We start from the raw sequence: 7434 nt of genomic DNA, 5'->3' as shown, positions 1-7434 counted from the left end.
GATACATTTACCACATTTATTTTAATCACTTCTGTTTATTATGTACAGTATTATGTGAATATAATATGAATGCTGTGGTGAGAATGTATTAATAAGCTTGATATTGAACGCGTAATATCCCTTTAAGGCAAATGTATAGGCTGCTTCGACATACAACATGCATGCTTACCGAAAATAGCTGATCTACAAGCTCACTGTCTCCAAATGTCTTAATGCTCAGGGTGGGATCTATGTTGGTTCTCTGCTCTACATGTATAGTGTCTTTGGACAACTTGTTGTGAGTCGACACTTTAATCAAATTTAACTGAATTGAATCACAGCGCGTCGAGGACACAACACTTGTGAGCTTGCAGATCGGCTATTTTCGACATTCAACCCCTTGTAGCTACGCCACAGTTATCAAGCTTTACCGTGGTACGCATTAATACGTAATCAATAGTCTGCGTCTACCTACTGTACTAATCAATTATCATTCTATTAGTCTAGGTCTGTGGTTCCCAAACTGAGGGTCTGGACCCCCAAGGGGGTCCCCAGAGGATTAGCTTAATGTGCAGCATTGCTTTCTCACTGAACAGTAGAGAAACCAACAGTATAAGTGTACAGTATACAGAGTATCTGTACATTTCTAAAGCCCAAACCACACCAAAGGGTTAGGTCGGGACAAAGTGTTTTTTTTTTTGTCCCAACCCGACCCTTTGGTGTGGTTTAGGATTTAAGGTACAATTAAATTACTTTTAAAACATTTTTAAAACCAAATTGTCAAATATTATGGAAGAAAGTCACAAACATTGTGAAAATAGCTGATCTACAAGCTCACTGTGAGGCATTGTGAGCTTGTAGTTTGGCTATTTTCATAATAGTATGAGTGAAACTGAAAGTAATGCCTATAATTCCAAGTACTTGTCAAATTGTCAGGTAGGGGTCTCCCAAGTTCAGATATGATTATTTAGGTATAATTTGTTTTGATAATCTCTTATTTAATGTGCATTCACAGACTTGCTGGCTGTAAACTCAGAAAGACAGACGTTGGAGATGTGTCTTCAGCTCTCAGCTCTAATCCTTCCCATTTGAGAGAATTGGACCTCAGTGAAAACGACCTGCAAGACTCAGGACTCTGTGCTTCACTGAAGAGCCCACACTGTAGACTGGAAGTTCTGAAGTAAGATACATTTAGGGACTGGTCGTTATTTATTCACCGGGGGGGGGGGGGGGGGGGGTGGTGGTGCAGATGTGATTATAATTTTTTTATTTTTCCTCATCTCCCCCCCCAGCCTCCAAATATTTTTTCGGGACCCCCCCCCTCAGAGACTGGAAGAATATATATGACCAACTACCATATAACCATATTATTTCACACCAACAGTAGGAGCAGAAAGTAAAGTTAAAGCTGATTTATTTATAGGCCTATAGCTGAATAGCGCCGGTCGCCGGGGTTAATTTGGTTCCAACCTTCCATTATGGTCAACACTGATGATCTGCCATTGCATTCTTCCAACTAAAGATTTAAATATTAATCTGGCAGCTCCAAAAATAGCAGATGCAGACCTGTCTATCAAATCATGTACTTATAGAACTAGTCATTGCCTACATGCATACCATTGTTAATAGGCCTACTACAGCTTCATACTCGACAGAGAAACGCACAATTTGCGCAACACAACGGTTCAACAACTGCCTGCGATCAGCTCATTTAGCCAGCCAGGCACCATGAGCATTATGCTTTATGCATCATCAATGTTGGCCAAACCGAATAGTTTAACTCTTTATCTTTAGTCTATTACAACCAGTACGCAGAGTAGGCTACATCATTGGCACCGCGGCCAAGTAGTCTCTGACGCACACACCAACATTGCAAGGGGCACAGTGCGCAAAGATGCACATCACGGCCAGGCAGCCCTACCTTTTAAATCAATGAGGGTCTGTCTCGTCTGCGCTTTTCTCCGCCACCATGTCGACGATGCATTGTGACTTGTCCAAAGACGGTATAGTCTCTTCCATCAAAATGTTCCATATACCATCAACATAAAGGCAAGGTGTTCCTGTGATGTTTTGCTCCTTTCTATTTGGAGGAACTTCGTTCACAAGCAACTTGGGTCACCAACAGTAACTTGTAAGAAGCCTTCTAAGCCACGGTTATATCGTAACGTCATCCACGACCTCAGCCGCGACATTATTATAATTATCATCTCAGTCTGACTCTGACATTCTCCTGACTCGGTGAAGCGGCGCTGGGTGAAACCGAAACACCAGCAGCAATTGGTGCTGCCCGTCTGCTTTCCACATCTTCCTCCTCTCTGACACAGGACAACACTCGCTCTTTTCAGTGCAAACACCGTGGTTCATAACTTCAAACATTTTTCGCTTGCATTATTCTACTGGAAATGTCATGAGACATGAACGCAGAATCAATCTATCTCGCGCCACCTTGTTTTGAACTGAAGTGGCTACGTAAGTCACTGAGTCAGACCTTTGCTGGTAGAACAGATCTACAAGCTAACAACTCGCCACCAAGCAAAGCGTTGTTAGCTTGTAGATCTGTTATATTTGCATGCGCAGTTGCGCACACATGGAAGATACCAAGTACACTCGCCACACAGGGTAAACTTCATATAGATACGGGATTAAAACACTATGAAATACAAAAAAATCTAAAAAAAATTTAATACAAAATTCAGCAAATTAAAGTTGTACAATCCCCCCCAAGCCCCCCTCAGGGTCAAAAGATTGTTTAATGACCCCCCCCCCCCCCCCCTTTTTTTGCACCATACCAACCTTTTATAAATAACGATCAATCCCTTACCACATTTATTTTAACCACTTCTTTTTTATTATGCACTGTATTATGTGAATATAATATGATTGCTGTGGTGAGAATATTAATAAGCTTGATATCATGCAGGTAACCCAAGTTTATGGGCCTGAGTAGATGTTAAAATTACCCAAATAGGTTTGAAAGTGTAATAATCCTTTAAGGCAAATGTATACGCTTCTGAGGTACTTCGTCATACAACTGCATTACACACCATAAACAGCTGATGTACAAGCTCACAACGCGTCGAGAACGCAACACTTGTGAGCTTGTAGATTGTCTATATTTTTATTCATGCGACCCGTTGTAGCTACGCCAGTTATCAAGCTTTACCGAGGTACACAACAGATCAACACATAATCAATATCCTGCATCTACCTACTGTACCAATCAAATATCATTATATTAGTCTAGGCCTGTGGTTCCCAAACTGAGGGTCTGGACCCCCAAGGGGGTCCCCAGATGATTAGCTTAACTAGTGTGGTTTCTCACTCAACAGTAAACACACCAACATACAGTTTAAGTGTATACAGACTAGTATCTGCACATTTCTAAAGGTACAATGTAATGACTCTTAAAACATTTTTAAAACCAATTTAGTAAATTGGCGAATATTACGGAAGACGCAAACACAACATCTGTGCAGCCGAGTCAAACTAAATTAAATGCCTACAATTCTTGCTTGTCAGGGTATTGGGTCCTCAGTTCAAATAATTGTTTAGGTATAATTTGTTTTGATAATCTCTTATTTAATCTGCATTCACAGACTTGCTGGCTGTAAACTCAGAAAGACAGACGTTGAAGATGTGTCTTCAGTTCTCAGCTCTAATCCTTCCCATTTGAGAGAATTGGACCTCAGTGAAAACGACCTGCAGGACTCAGGACTCTGTGCTTCACTGAAGAGCCCACACTGTAGACTGGAAGTTCTAAAGTAAGATACATTTACCACATTAATTTTAATCACTTCTGTTTATTATGCACTGTATTATGTGAATATAATATGATTGCTGTCGTGAGAATATTAATAAGCTTGATATCATGCAGCTGGTAACCCAAGCTTATGGGCCTGAGTACATCCAATTACCCAAATAATATGTTTGAAAGTGTAATAATCCTTTAAGGCAAATGTATAAGCTTCTGAGCTACTTCGTCATACAACTGGATTACACACCATAAACAGCTGATGTACAAACTCACAACGCGTCAAGGACACAACGCTTGTGAGCTTGTATGATTGTCTATTTTATACGTGCGACCCGTTGTAGCTACGCCACAATTATCAAGCTTTAACAGATCAACACATAATCAATATCCTGCATCTACCTACTGTACCAATCAAATATCATTATATTAGTCTAGGCCTGTGGTTCCCAAACTGAGGGTCTGGACCCCCAAGGGGGTCCCCAGATGATTAGCTTAACTAGTGTGGTTTCTCACTCAACAGTAAACACACCAACATACAGTTTAAGTGTATACAGACTAGTATCTGCACATTTCTAAAGGTACAATTTAATGACTTTTAAAACATTTTTAAAACCAATTTGGTAAATTGGCGAATATTACAGAAGACGCAAACACAACATGTATCTGTGCAGCCGAGTCAAACTAAATTAAATGCCTACAATTCTTGCTTGTCAGGGTATTGGGTCCTCAGTTCAAATAATTGTTTAGGTATAATTTGTTTTGATAATCTCTTATTTAATCTGCATTCACAGACTTGCTGGCTGTAAACTCAGAAAGACAGACGTTGAAGTTGTGTCTTCAGTTCTCAGCTCTAATCCTTCCCATTTGAGAGAATTGGACCTCAGTGAAAACGACTTGCAAGACTCAGGACTCTGTGCTTCACTGAAGAGCCCACACTGTAGACTGGAAGTTCTAAAGTAAGATACATTTACCACATTTATTTTAATCACTTCTGTTTAATTGTGCACTGTATTATGTGAATATAATATGATTGCTGTGGTGAGAATATTAATAAGCTTGATATCATGCAGCTGGTAACCCAAGCTTATGGGCCTGAGTACATCCAATTACCCAAATAATATGTTTGAAAGTGTAATAATTCTTTAAGGCAAATGTATAAGCTTCTGAGCTACTTCGTCATACAACTGGATTACACACCATAAACAGCTGATGTACAAACTCACAACGCGTCGAGGACTCAACGCTTGTGAGCTTGCATGATTGTCTATTTTATACGTGCGACCCGTTGTAGCTACGCCACAGTTATCAAGCTTTACAGAGGTCAACAGATCAACACATAATCAATATCCTGCATCTACCTACTGTACCAATCAAATATCATTATATTAGTCTAGGCCTGTGGTTCCCAAACTGAGGGTCTGGACCCCCAAGGGGGTCCCCAGATGATTAGCTTAACTAGTGTGGTTTCTCACTCAACAGTAAACACACCAACATACAGTTTAAGTGTATACAGACTAGTATCTGCACATTTCTAAAGGTACAATGTAATGACTTTTAAAACATTTTTTAAACCAATTTGGTAAATTGGCGAATATTACAGAAGACGCAAACACAACATGTATCTGTGCAGCCGAGTCAAACTAAATTAAATGCCTACAATTCTTGCTTGTCAGGATATTGGGTCCTCAGTTCAAATAATTGTTTAGGTATAATTTGTTTTGATAATCTCTTATTTAATCTGCATTCACAGACTTGTTGGCTGTGAACTCAGAAAGACAGAGGTTGAAGATGTGTCTTCAGTTCTCAGCTCTAATCCTTCCCATTTGAGAGAATTGGACCTCAGTGAAAACGACCTGCAAGACTCAGGACTCTGTGCTTCACTGAAGAGCCCACACTGTAGACTGGAAGTTCTAAAGTAAGATAAATTTACCACACTAATTTTAATCACTTCTGTTTAATTGTGCACTGTATTATGTGAATATAATATGATTGCTGTGGTGAGAATATTAATAAGCTTGATATCATGCAGCTGGTAACCCAAGCTTATGGGCCTGAGTACATCCAATTACCCAAATAATATGTTTGAAAGTGTAATAATTCTTTAAGGCAAATGTATAAGCTTCTGAGCTACTTCGTCATACAACTGGATTACACACCATAAACAGCTGATGTACAAACTCACAACGCGTCGAGGACGCAACGCTTGTGAGCTTGTATGATTGTCTATTTTATACGTGCGACCTGTTGTAGCTACGCCACAGTTATCAAGCTTTACCGAGGTACGCAACAGATCAACACATAATCAATATCCTGCATCTACCTACTGTACCAATCAAATATCATTATATTAGTCTAGGCCTGTGGTTCCCAAACTGAGGGTCTGTACCCCCAAGGGGGTCCCCAGATGATTAGCTTAACAAGTGTGGTTTCTCACTCAACAGTAAACACACCAACATACAGTTTAAGTGTATACAGACTAGTATCTGCACATTTCTAAAGGTACAATGTAATGACTTTTAAAACATTTTTAAAACCAATTTGGTAAATTGGCGAATATTATAGAAGACGCAAACACAACATGTATCTGTGCAGCCGAGACAAACTAAATGAAATGCCTACAATTCTTGCTTGTCAGGGTATTGGGTCCTCAGTTCAAATAATTGTTTAGGTATCATTTGTTTTGATAATCTCTTATTTAATCTGCATTCACAGACTTGCTGGCTGTAAACTCAGAAAGACAGACGTTGAAGATGTGTCTTCAGCTCTCAGCTCTAATCCTTCCCATTTGAGAGAATTGGACCTCAGTGAAAACGACCTGCAAGACTCAGGACTCTGTGCTTCACTGAAGAGCCCACACTGTAGACTGGAAGTTCTAAAGTAAGATACATTTACCACATTTATTTTAATCACTTCTGTTTATTATGCACTGTATAATGTGAATATAATATCAATGCTGTGGTGAGAATGTATTAATAAGCTTGATATTGATCGTGTAATATCCCTTTAAGGCAAATGTATAGGCTACTTCGACATACAACGTGGTTGCGCACCGAAAATAGCTGATTTACAAGTCTCCAAATGTCTTTAATGCTCAGGGTGGGATCTATGTTGGTTCTCTGCTCTACATGTAAAGTGTCTTGAGACAACTTGTTGTGAGTCGACACTTTTTTTAAATTGTGATTCAATTCAATTTTACTGAATTGAATCACAGCGCGGCGAGGACGCAACACTTGTGTCCTTGCAGATCGACTATTTTCGACGTTCAACCCCTTGTAGCTACGCCACAGTTATGGAGCTTCACCGTGGTACGCATTAATACGTAATCAATAGTCTGCATCTACCTACTGTACTAATCTATTATAACTCTATTAGTCTAGGTCTGTGGTTCCCAAACTGTGTGATGGTGATGAACGACCACTCACTACACCAGAAGATCCAACAGTTCCTGAAGTCAGAGAACAGAACAGAGAAACTGTCTGAGATCCAGTGTTCAGCTCTGGCCGTCATGCTGCAGATGTCAGAGGAGGTTCTGGAAGAGTTGGACCTGGACAAATACAACACATCAGAGGAGGGGCAAAGGAGACTGATCCCAGCTGTGAGGAATTGCAGAAAGGCTCGGTTAGTAGTCGACTGAATAGAAACATCCTAGAGTCAATCTGCCATTACAGTTAACTCTATAATTATAAATTGGCATAAAAGTT

The 7434-nt window shown here is 39.9% G+C and overlaps 1 long non-coding RNA gene across 1 annotated transcript; it reads left to right on the top strand.

Moving 5' to 3' along the window:
• Nucleotides 1-5522: 5522 nt before the first annotated feature.
• LOC308331826 lies at nt 5523-7233 on the top strand. The gene is made up of 3 exons (XR_013965625.1): nt 5523-5648; nt 6446-6610; nt 7106-7233. It is a non-coding gene; the product is annotated as an uncharacterized lncRNA (long non-coding RNA).
• The last annotated feature ends 201 nt before the right edge of the window (nt 7234-7434 follow it).

The sequence above is a fragment of the Protomyctophum bolini genome, assembly GCF_963924005.1.
Source record: "Protomyctophum bolini genome assembly, chromosome: 17".
Lineage (NCBI taxonomy): Eukaryota > Metazoa > Chordata > Actinopteri > Myctophiformes > Myctophidae > Protomyctophum > Protomyctophum bolini.
Note: the sequence above shows the minus strand (reverse complement) of the source record. Positions and strands in the feature narration are given on the sequence as shown.